The sequence below is a fragment of the Lepisosteus oculatus genome, chromosome 1 (genome assembly GCF_040954835.1).
Source record: "Lepisosteus oculatus isolate fLepOcu1 chromosome 1, fLepOcu1.hap2, whole genome shotgun sequence".
In the NCBI taxonomy this organism is placed as follows: Eukaryota; Metazoa; Chordata; class Actinopteri; order Semionotiformes; family Lepisosteidae; genus Lepisosteus; species Lepisosteus oculatus.
In genome coordinates this window covers 70,825,320-70,838,514 of record NC_090696.1, presented here as the reverse complement: position 1 = coordinate 70,838,514, position 13,195 = coordinate 70,825,320, and the positions used below count along the sequence as shown (strand labels likewise).

Here is a 13,195-nt window from a genome sequence, read left to right as displayed (position 1 = left end):
CCACGTTGCTACCACAACCTCAAATGAAACAGTCCTCGTTACAATACTCATTAAATGAAGCTACCATTTCAGTAACATTTAACGCATCACAAGTGAAACTTTACAAATTTGTGATCAATTGAGTGCATCTGTAGATACTTATGATTTTTCTATACAGTAAATGTGGTCTGTTCATGTTTCCAAATCAACTCTGGATGAAGATTCATAATGCATTTGTACAATACTCCAAGTAACAGTGAAGCGGCTGGAGGCAGGAGACTGGATTCAGGTGCCGGTTCAGGAAACAGGAAAACAAGTAAAATATAATCCAAATTGTAGTCAGGAAGACAGAGGTCAAAGTCCAGGAGGCCTTAGAGTAAAGAACCAAGGGAAACCTTTGGAGCAACGTAGAAACAACAGGCAAAGGGTCAAAATCCAGAGAAAAGAGAAGCAATCCAGGAACAATTCAAGAAGGCTAGCATGGCTGAACCACTGAAGGTAAGTTACTGGGAACACTAAGACTAGTAACAGAAGACTCAGACTAAGCACAGAAGAATGAGAAGGCAGTTCTGAAATACCAGATGGGATTAGAGTCTGACAGGTGGCACTGATTTCCAACTCTAGCACATAGTCATGGTTACTGACTGAATGACAGGATTAGCATTGCTAGCAGCGAGTCTGTTGTGATTGATCTTGGTCTAACAAGCACAGTTATGACAGTGTCCATTCCTTATTAAGCGACCTCTTAGTGCTAGACAAGGTTTGTTTGGTATCGCAGAATGAAAAGAATTAATAATTCAATAATTAAAGTCATTTAATCCATTCAAGGAGAATTTCCAGCAGAGGTTGGTAGGAAGGGGCTGTATTTAGCAGGTTTCAGGAAACATGGAAGGCTGATGAGATACTGCAACAAAGAGAGCAGAGTAAGACCAACCAGTAAGTACCAGAATTGATGCAATTCCAAATCTGAAAGATGCCAATGAAGTGGGGAGCTAGTTTGAATTAACCCGCAGACAGAGATGTCGAAGGAGTTGGGCATAGTGTTTATAGTAATAAAGTTCCAATGTACCTTGTGGCAAATCTCAAAATTCTCAACAGGATGCAAGGTCAATAAGGGAAATTGGAAACAATAGACACATTCAAACTGAGAGAATTTTGTAGAATAGTTTACCAATATGTTTTGGGAAAATACATCCAAGGCAGAAGCTATACCCAATTATCCCGAAACTCCAAAACGTGGCACTGTAGATAAGTTTCCAAATCCTGGTTAGTCCACTCAGTGTGGCTACTGCTTTTCGGATGGTAGCCTGATGACAAATTGACCCTGATTTCCAGCTACTTACAGACTACCTTCCAGAACATGGAGACAAACTAAGGTTTCTGTCAAAGGTGATGTCAGATGGGAACCCTGTGGTATCTAAAAATCTCTTTGGCAAAGATAGTAGCCATATGGGGAGAGATTTGGCAAAGGAAATGAAGTGAGCTGCCTTCCAAAATTGGTCAACAACCTCCACAATGATCAAGCAGCCAGAACAGGACATCTTGGTCATAAAAACAGCAGAAAAGGAGCTTCAATGGTGCTGTGGAATGGAAATATCCTAAAATCCGTCCAGTGGTGTCCTAGAATCCTTAGTGCAACTACAAACTGGGCAGGCATCCACGTAATTGAAGACATCCTTTGTCATAATGGGCCACCAAAAATGTCTGTGAGGCCATATCATGGTCTGTGAAATGCCTGGATGTGCAGGTAAGCAAGAATCATGACCCATTTACAAAACCTCGGTCCTGGCAGAGAGTGCAACAAACAATTTATCGGGAGGCAAGTTCACAGGAGCAGGATCAGAGGCCAATGCTGTTCTCACTGTCTCTTCCACCACCCATAGAGGAGCTCTACCAATGTGAATGATGGGAATAATGGGTTCTCGTTTAGCTGAAGACTCATCCGGAGTGTAGAATCTGGACAGTGCATCTGCTATTCTTAGAGCCTGGCCTGTATGAAACAGAAAAATTAAAACTAGAGAAGAAAAGCCCCCACCTCACCTGCCTGGGGATAAGTCATGTTCTGAGCAACAGGTCAATGAGGGTTATCATAGAGGTGTGTGGGTAAAAGTCATGGGCCTTTTCTTTACTGAAGACAAAGTCTATTCCTCAGGAAGCTGCTCCAAAACAAGTTTAGTCATAGCAATAGAAGGTGCTTATAAAATGCATAGTTCCTGACAAGTAGTGATCCAGGTAGTGTGGTCTCCACAGTACCAATCCAATTGTAAACTGTGACATTTAAACAGTAGGAAACCCAGAATCAAAAGGCAATGTGGAGACAAAACACACAAAAGAGTGACGATCTCATGGTGAGATAACTCAACAGTAAACCATAGGAATAGTTTGTTCAGTAACTAGCTCAGAACAAATAGGCTGACCATCCAAGGCTTTATGATAGCTGGTGTAGGGCAAGGAAGTAATGGAATGCCCAGCTGGTTAGTCAACTCACCGTCAATAAGGTTCCCTGCCACCTCAGAGTCCACAAAGCTGCCCAGATACAAATGGTGGAAATTCCATGACAAAAAATAACTGTCGAGTATGGCACTGATTGAGGTGTGGAGGAAAAGTGACTCCTTTCAAATTGAATAGCAAAGTATGATATAAACACGTTTCTTTGCTTTTGATGGAGTGTTTAGTAAGATGATCCAAAAAAAGTTCCGGGCACTCAAAAAACAGACTAAATTTATTTTTGAATTGTGAAAACCCCAGTTTTGCATGATTTACAGAAAATGATGACAGCAGCAATTAGCGACTTCTCCGGAGAAGGGTTGTGGGGTGAATCCGAGATCCTGAAGCATGGAAGGAACTGAGGCGGATGTGGAGACGGGAACAGTTGCAGTAGAGGTTAGAGTATATTAAATGCTTGCTGTAGCTGCGTCACAGTGTCAGACATGTTTTTAAGCTTCAAGACTCGCTTGTTGTGATATATTATTAGATCCATGGTTAGCCAGTCCTCAATGAATCTCCTCCTTACCTGCTCAATCGATTGTTTTGGCTTAAGTGCAATGCTGCAATAGCCACAGTAATGGTGAAGAGATTAGATTCAGGTGTACATTCAGGAAATAGACAAACAAGCAAAAACATAATCAAACTGTAGTTTGGAGGTCAATGTCCAGGGAAGCTTGGAGTGAAGTACCGAAAGAAAACACCAAAGCGATGTAGAATAAGAAAGTCAGTGTCGAACTCTAGAGAAATCATACACACAGTACAAGGGCAATCCAGGAACACGTCAAGAAGGCTACCATGGTCAAAGCATGGAAGCTCCGTAACTGGGCAAACCAAGACTAAGAAGACTAGAAGACTAAGACTAAACATGTGAGGATGAGAAGATGTTTCTCAAATACCGAATGGGATCGTAGTCTGACAGGTGGCACTGATTGCCACCCACAGCACGTATTGTAGTCATGGTTACCTTTAATGCACAATGCAGAATGAAAAAAACTAAAAGAGAATGTTCATTGGCCAGTATTTTGTTACGAGTGGTTAGTACTAAAAAAATTTCAATTATCTTCCAAAACCATCATCTTTATGGCGCAGTGAGAATTTATTTAATATGATTATCTGTGCAAGTATTTTAAAACTGTTCTTGAATCATTATTCCAAACAATCTGTAAAAAAGTAATTATTAAACTACATTTTAACTTTAAGATTAATGTTTATTTGTTTATTAAAGGTTTATGTTTATTAATTTTAGGTTCAGCAAATACATTTACTTTTTATGCTATTTTATTCCAATTTTAGGATTCTTATTCAGTTTAACATCAGAATGTTTCTCATTGGTTGAGCCACTTCCATATCCTGGACGTTGACCAGATTATTATAGTAAACAGATTGATTTCTGAATTGCCAACATTGGTACAGTGTTGATAACTGTTGGAAAACATTTTACCAGGATACATTCCGGTGCAATACCCACAGATTATTGAAAGTGATACCTTAAAGAAAACTAGGAACATATAAAAGTAAAGAAATAATAAAAATAATGCATATTCTTACAACACACCTTTAGTACATTTCTAAGTCTATGACAGAAACATTTATAAATAACAACAATATACTAATAAACACAGATGATGGCAAAATATTCTATATCCCATGAGAAACAGTAACATTTGTAGAAAAGGTCTCATCAGAAATCTTCATGAATTGTAATTTTTCCCTCTGCCTTATTTATGTATTATGTTATAGGTGTATGAACTTTACATGTTTGTTATTGTTATTTAGGACTGGCTTTCCCTATAATGTTGGGGTAAACCTACAGTACACACAGTCATCTAAATGTAAATTAGTGTAATCTAAAGTGACTGCTCTGCATAAATAATGGTAATGCAAAAGCTTTAGATTGGTGAAAGGACCCTTGTGGCAACTTTCTTTTGAAAGTAAGGCACCAGTCACATTCTCATTCAGAAAATAATATTACTCCAAATGGTAAAGGAGAAAAAGAAGAAACTGTGCACTAACCTATGTAAAATGCCAAGTGTACAAACATCATATTTAACATCATATTTAACTGGAAAATACAAGTATAAAGCAAGATTATTAACTCTGCAGATTACAACATTTATGTATGAGATTCAGTGGGGAACTTGAGTGCTTTATGTAGTATGGATCAGTTGTATTATACCATCATATCCCTCATACACCTTCAGTGTACAGTATATACAGTAGTACAAAATTATATTTTAGTTTATTTGGGAATCAAATCTTGCTTAATAATATTTTATGGAAAATGTTGTCTTAATTTATCACAGTATATTATCAAAAATAAAACAACCAACAATTTTAATACAAAGTTAAATTTAAATGGAGTTTAATTCATTTGAATGTGAGGAAAAATGTCAGTCTGAAGTACAGAATGCACTCAACACAAGATAGTCACTTTCACACAATATCTTTGCATATTGAGTATATTCAATACAATACTCAATATTGAGTATATTCTGTAAAAACAGCATATCTTGTTTATTTTCTTTAAATTGAGGTTCAAGATATCATGCATTGCTAGAACATTTTAAAATATTACAACAATCATTGTGGACACTTATTATGTATATCCAGGTTCTAGCTACTGTATGCATTTTGCATATTTTAATATTATTCTGCAAAACTAGGGCCCATTAGCCAGCCCTACAGTTACTGCTATTACAAAACTATTATTCAAGTCACATTTCATCTCTCAAAGAGCAGAGTGACCTTAAAACAATATCCCAATAACACAATTCACTAAAAGGGCCCAACCAAGATCTGTTCTGCAGAATCGTGCCTCACAAACGTCACCCCAAACCTGTCATTTGCAGCCTTATAAGCTGTTTTATGACAGTAGTGTATAACCATATGTAGCATGACATTCACTAGGCTTTATTTTGGGTAAGATGTCATAGCAGAAATCAAAATAATCTGTCTAGCTCTTCAAGTAATGAAAAAAGGGATAACAACATTTCATGAACTTTCTTATCATATGTTCTGGGAGACTGTCATAGTTTCAGAGAGCTTGTCTTCATCCTACAATTGTTTAACGATTTGGAGAAACAGCCATTTACTCTGTTACCCTAGATTTTGTACAAACATTTATCTAATATTGGAAAATTTAAAATGTTCTGCAAATGGAATGGTAGACATTCACCCAATCATATATATGAATTAATCATATATTTTTAAAAATTCCTTAATCATTGGTGACAATCTTTACCATTTTTTTCTTTGGACTTTTGTCATTATCTTATGTACTAAAACTGGTTATCATAGGTACAATACTCTAGTTCTAGAAGACCTCACTATCTTTATATTTTCAAATGTTCTCAGTTACCACTGAATTAAATTTAATAGTCAGTAGTTAGTGAGTAAGATGTAATTTTTCTTAATGGTCTTTGGCTGCTTATAATGTAGAGAGACCCACAAAACCTAGATGCAGAATGTTAGACTGTAGCTCTTGAAGCTGGAATTTATGCACCATTTTTCTAGATAACTAAACTGAACATATTTACAGGAAAGACAAATTAATCCATTAATAAAAGGCCTGTAAGCAGTGTCGATTAAGGATCGTTAAGTCAATAGGTGATTCCATTAAGTGTTTGGCTACTGTAGAAAGAAATCCTAGACCACAAGTCTATCGGAGGATATTTTTTTCCTTGACTTTAAACACTTTTAGAACATCTGCAACACTCCAAAAGTCAAAAGTTGATGATGGTGTGATGAATGCTTTAAAACACTAGCAGTGAAAATGCAATTCAAATCATTACCACAAAAACTATCGAAAATGACAATTTGATCATCTGAAGCAGAACAGGATGGCCGTTGAAAACCATATTCACCTGATGTGCTTTAGAACACATTCCATTTACAAGTTTATTGTTGCCACATTCAAATATAATTAAGAACATACAATTGATGATTGTCCTCACCACTGAAAGTTAAACTCATTAAGCATTCTGCACCTCTTGTTCCTGCTCAACATGTGTACCATAACATGTACAGTAATCTAGGATGAAAATGTTTTAGAACTACCTTTCTATTTATACAATACATGTTCTCCCTAACATTCACTAAATAAGTGTTTCCTTTAATAATTTAATTTAGCATTTTTAGATGCTATTGTTTTATTTTTACAGAAACCGAGACTGGTGTTTTTCTTTTACACAGTGAGGCAAATAATATTTGCCTACTTTATATCTCTGTAATGCAAAACATCTTCCCAAATTTTTACTTTCATTGAACAGTTAAATTAAACAAAACTTAAAAAATGTAGATATTTTTCTTAGAAGTGTTAGAGTTGCTTTTAAAAGAAGTGAGCACAAATATCCTGTATATTATTTTCATGAAGGTAGTACTTAAACCCAAGCCTTTTTCCCCAGTTCTATTGCCTGAGCAGATTAAAACAAATTTCCCTTAGGCTTTTAATACATTAGAAAACCAGTGAAGGTTTGCAAAATGTTCCTTGCAAAATCTTGTATAGTTAGTATACTGTACACACACATCTGGTGCTGCAGTCATTAATAAGGCTTTTTATTCTAGGTTAAAACTTGACAATCTAATGTATTTGACAATTCTGACAACTCAGTTCCATTCACTTGCTCTGTGTACAAGCTTTCACACAGCCATATGTTTCTAGCTGACTGATGCTGCAACTACCATTTATCGTTCTTGTACAAATCTATTTATATATAAAAGGAACAAACAGAAAAGAAACATACATTAATTACAGCAGAGGTGCATTGTGTTTTAATATTGCAATGTGAAATACACTAAAATGTGGCCTGTCAGATAATGATGCCATTAAACAGTCTTCAAGGGGACAGTGGTAATCAGCTTAGCAATTAAGGGACTCTATTCATTATCGTAACATTTAATGTCTTACTTGTTTATTATCCCATTTCATATGTTTACAATCCTTCCTCATTACGGCTTTGGCTTTCATTCATATTTGACATGTTTAAAATACTGTAACGCTTTGGGGTTCACGTGGGCGCCCTCACTGCTGCCACCTCAGGTCGGCCCCCCACCTTCGGGGACTCAAACCTGGGCCTCCGGCATCACTCAACAGGGACCCAGCTTCTTGAGCCAAAGGGAAATCTCCCCTCAGCCCGGCGGCTGCGGTCCCTGCTATCCACAGGGAAGGGCGGTGACGTCACCGCTCTGGTAAGCCAGCTTTCACAAGCAATGGAGGCCGTATGTGTTACAATACTCACTTATACACTTCTGGCAAACATAAGTAGGAAAGGTACTGTAGATTGTTTGATTAAATGAACATAGTTTTCCAAACTAAAATGAAACTACTTTTTCAGAGCACGCGACTATAATAACCTTTTTGATACAATCTTTAAATAAAGATTATTTTGCAAGCTTAATTAAATGCAGAGCTTTAGCTACTGTACTTCCAGGTTCAGGTCTTTCTGAAATTAAGACACATTATGGTTAATTATTTAAAACAGGGAATACAGCGTTTGAATTTAGATCTATGAAACTAGTTGGAACACTATATATAAACTGCATATATGGAACTACATAAAATTAAATGTGACAGAAAGGATTGATCTATATATTTTAAAACAGTAGCAATATAGCTGTATTCTGTACTTTTTGTCTGTAGTTGTGCACATCACTTGGCCATGTTGCAGATCAGCATTCCTTTTCCATAGCTGGCATAATTTTACAAAATCTTTTAAACATATGTATTACATTGACAGTAAAATTAGATTTCAGATACTGCATGTGAATCAATAATTATTAACCATTGATTTTTTTAACATTACTGTACATCACTGGTCTTTAGCCCTTCCTGTCAAGTTACTCCTGCCCTCTAAATAACCCTTCAAAACTCATCTTGCCTGACCAGCAGAAAACCTTAGGTGGCAGGGGATGAGGGGTGGGGGATGGGGTCAGAGTGGATGTCACTCTTTTTCATTGGACAGAGAAAACAGTTAGACTATATACACTGTAATATACTTTTAACTGTTTATTATAAGTAGTATAAATTATAGTATAGAAGTATATACTGTATCTTCAGATGTACAGAATATGTTCAGCATTATGGTTATGGTATACCATTATGGTTTGTTTTTCTTACCTGCATACAACACCCTGAATGTCTACACTGTGTCATTTGCCAGTTGTTTGCCTAGTTCTGCATTTTATCTAAAGTGCTTTTGAATTTCTTTTGCAGCCTCCACAGTATTTGCCAATTCTCCTGCTATTTGTTAATCCTATCATCTGTGAATTTCAGCAGCAGCTTGCTAACTTTACCTACTGTAGGTCACTTGCAATAAATCAGGCAGAGCAGTGGTCCTAATACAGACCTCTGAGGTACAGCACTAATTAATGTACAAATCCCTAATTTCACCCTGAGTGTCTTATCTGTACCCTTTGTTTGGTAACCAGTTCTTAAGCCATGCACATGCAATTCCTAACCTGTCTTAATAGAACAAATGAAAAAAAATCAATAAATACCAAATAATAAGATGTTCTAAAAAACACTAATGCAAAATGATCAAAACTGTTTTGATCAATCAAGCCAAACATGCTCTCAGCATCCTAGAAAATAAATAACTTGTTCTTAAACACTAAAAACTGAATTTATTGATTAAACAAATATTTATTATACTGCACTAATTAAAAGCAGACCATATTGCCTTAAAGGACATGAGTATATATTCACATCTTTCTAGGTACTGTCACTGTTTTCTGTTTGTTCTCTTCTTAGACCTTCTTATAGTTTAAGCCTTAAAATAACTACCTGTAATTGCACTTAAATGAATAGAGTAGTTACTTCATACATTTTAAGCATACATTGCTTAAATAGAAGACTTCTGTTTGTGAACAAGGGTGGATAACTTATTTTTATATTAATGACCACTGCTGACCAGTAAAATAAATTCAGTAATATATAAGAATAAAATTACAATTCGGTAAAATGTGTAATCATGTGGATTTTTACAGTCATAAAGCATTCATGCAACGTACATTGTGTAATATCTACAGTATATTATTCCACATTCACAAAAAATAGTAATGTTGATAACTGTGTCCAAAATTAGTTTCAGACCATGTCTATGTTTTTATTTGTATACAGATATGCTTTCTTTAATTAGATGTGGTATGATAATAAATGGATATGGTCTTTATGGCATCCGTGAATAATCTAAACTGTTCCATTAAGTATCACAATATGTCATAGTCTGCTACTCATTGTATGCTACTCAGCATTAGCAAACAGCACCATTTAGTACCTAGAACAATAACTACAGCCTCAATGGTAATAAAAGATTTTCCCAGAAGGCTTCTGCTAGACCTCCAATCCAGATTCCCATTGAAGACCCTACCAAAGTCCCCCCCCCCCCATGCTTTCTCAAGGTAGCTGTTTCCTGCTATTAAAACCACAGAGTAAATTTCATCCTCTCCTCAGGGATTCTGATTACCCTCCTAATGCGCAGCTTAGAAACTGTAATGCAATAGACATCCAACTTATATTTCCCCAGTGAGACAGTGCACTAAAACTTCATATCCTTTAGCGATGGCAGAGGAAGTACTGTCGGCTGGAAACAAAGGTGTGTAGAGAGAAAAGGAGGAAAATGTGCAATAATTTGACTGGCAATAATATTGTGGATTACATGAACAGATATATATATATATAAGTAGATGGTATTTCCAAGTGCGAGTATCTACTAAGGTTGCTGTTCTGAACTAAAATATTAAAAATACATTTCCTGTGATTCTGAAGAGGCTGCTCAAAGGGAATATTTTCAAATTAAAGATCATTAAAAAATATCACGCTATTCAGGTGAATGTTACCTTATTTCATCTTCGAGGATTTCATTGTTTAAAAATAGATAAACATACTGTAAGCGTGTGGGGAGGAAATATAATAATAATTTACAAATCTGGAATGTGTAACAGTCTTTACTACACTGTTTCTTATCTGAATAATAATCACACACAATGGGACAGGGTGACATCAAGAACTTCATACATTTGTGCTATGAAGGTACCACTACAGAACAATAATGAACTCGAACTTTAATATTACTTTCAAGTCCCAAAGCTTCTCCAATACAAATCAGTTTGCAGAACATTCCATCTGCAGGGAAAGACTATAAATTTAAAGAAAATGAAACAGCAATGCTGTTTTATGGAACTATTACAAAGGAATGTAGTTGATAAATTCTTAAGGATAAAAGGTAGGGAATGCCACAGAAAAGATAAAAAAAATTAATAAGACAGCATATCCAGGTGATTTTAATGCATATTTACAACGGTGGCTTGGAGACCTGGATCAGATGGCACATGATCAAAGATAAAGCTTATGAAATGTTATTTTTAATATTAGCTAATCTAACACCAGGTTAAAAATATCTGTATCTAAACTTCATATGAAAAAAGTTTTATTATGTGACGTATTTCAAAAAACAGAAATACACTGTATTTTAAACTATGAACACATTTTCTCAGCAATGTACAGTACTGTGTATATTTTCTAATTCCTTACATTTCTTCTTGTTTTCTCTTATATATTACCTACATTATTTTATACTCATTTCTATTTCTGAAAATATAGTTTCCATGAGATGTGCTAATAATTTTAATTCCTTGGAACACTGTCATCTAGGGAATAGCTCAGAATGCTTGCCATCTCCAGACTTCCCTGATTAATGACATTTCACAATGACCCCTTTCCACAAGCCTGACAGCTTTTTTTTTCTAGTGAGTCTATGCAGACTGATGGAATCATTCTGAAGAAGAATTAATAAGTATATCCTGGTACTGCTATCATGTTTTGATAGCCCAGATCAGGCATGTTTTGTTGAACAAAAGCAGAGGCTGGTTTATTACTGAACATTTAAAGCAAACTCATTCATGATGTTTTTATATTTTTAATTCAGAACAGGCTTCTCAGTGCCATCATATTATGTCATCATAATCACAGCAATGAAAATATATTGATGAAACAAGATGCACTTCCCATGCACCTTATGTTTATTGTAACTATGTAGTGATCAATACAAAGTTAGTCATCTAACAATGTTTTTGCTAGACCTTTTTAATAACTGTAGATGATTTTCAGTTTCTTAAAAATATAGTTAAGACCTAATCCGCATTATGAAACATTCTGTGCTGTTGCAAAAGGTGTAGAAAAGGGTGAAAGACTTGGACCTTGAATTGTAGAAAATGTTATTAAAATTAATTAAATTTCAATATTGTATAATAAAACCTGTCATTTGATGTATGATACTTTTCTGCAACGTTTGTAGTTTATGTAGTTATACTGTTTAAACAAGAGAGGACAAGCAAACCACCTTTTTTAATTAGTTGTGTCGAGATTCAAGAATAAATGCATTTCCTACTCCATTAATCATACTCAAGCCCATAGAGGATCTGTGAATCTATTTTTATACGGACGTTATTCCTGAGATATTTTAGTATTATAAAAACAGGGCATACGATATACAAAAAACATTTTAAGTACTGTAGCTACACACTCAAAGTACAATTTAAAGATTGTTTATAACAGTCAGTTGGCAATGCCAATCTCTAGTTTACATACAGTATGTACTGTATTTTACACTCCCATATTAAAATGTTACTTTCTGGAATTAAGAGAAACATATTGCAAGAAACAAGAAAAAAAGACTGCAACCGTGTTAAAGGTCTTACGATCCCCTTGAAACAAAATCTTACATATAATTACTTGGATCTCTGTTTTTTTTAAGTATTCATTTTCAACAGCAAATGCTACAGTATGGAGTGCACAATCCTGAATACTTCTAAACATAAAACATGAAACAGTTAAAGACTAAACATAAAACTGTCCCAACTCCTGCACTACTGTAAATACTGTAGTTCTGAGCTGCTTACATTGTAGACCATGATCCATGATCTCTACAACTGTTAATAAAGCAATTCATATTTTTTACATATTACACACCCTTACTTAATATGGTCAATCATAATGAAATGATAATATTTATTATTTTGGAATAAACCAAACAATTTTGCAAGCTGTCTAATTATACTCATGTCAGATGATTTCTGGCCAGGGGCATATTAAAAGATGAAAATATTGCAGTTCATATGGCTGTGTGCGCACACCGTTCTGTTATTGCAGACTTTTCTTTTTATTGAGAATAAATTTGAGCCCGCAGGCCTTTTTTATGAGATACATGATTCACTTGTATGTCAAATCATGAGATTTTGATCTGTGACGTATGCAGATCAGCAAGGCCTCTTTATAGGGCAGCCATTGAGAGAAACCTGTCTAAAATTGCTTTGCAGAATTTAAAATCTTAAAATGGGGAATTTAGAACAAAAGTGGGCAATGATACAAATAAAATACCAAAAACATTCAGTGTATTCCTATAATATTAAATGCTGATGATACATAGTTAGTCAATAGTTAAACAGTATTTTTTCTACACCACCACAACAACTAATTAAAAGAACACTGATTGTGCCAGGTTCTTAATGAAACACCATTACACTTACATATTTATTTCAGTTATTTAAGTCAGTTTTTAATTAAATCATTCAGCCAATTGTCATATTACTTGCACATTCCCATTAGTAAGGGGAAAATGTAGACAACACCCTAAACACAGTCATACAGTGATACTGCAATCAATAAAATGTGTCACAATAAATTCTAAGAATGTGAACACAGCATTTAAGAGAAATGCTTGCAGAATTATAA

General features: G+C 35.1%; 1 protein-coding gene across 48 annotated transcripts in view; it reads right to left on the bottom strand.

Moving 5' to 3' along the window:
• LOC102695388 (protein tyrosine phosphatase receptor type D) overlaps positions 1-13,195 on the bottom strand; it is a 650,800-nt gene that overhangs the window by 546,656 nt on the left and 90,949 nt on the right. The gene's annotated exons all lie outside the window — the stretch shown is intronic.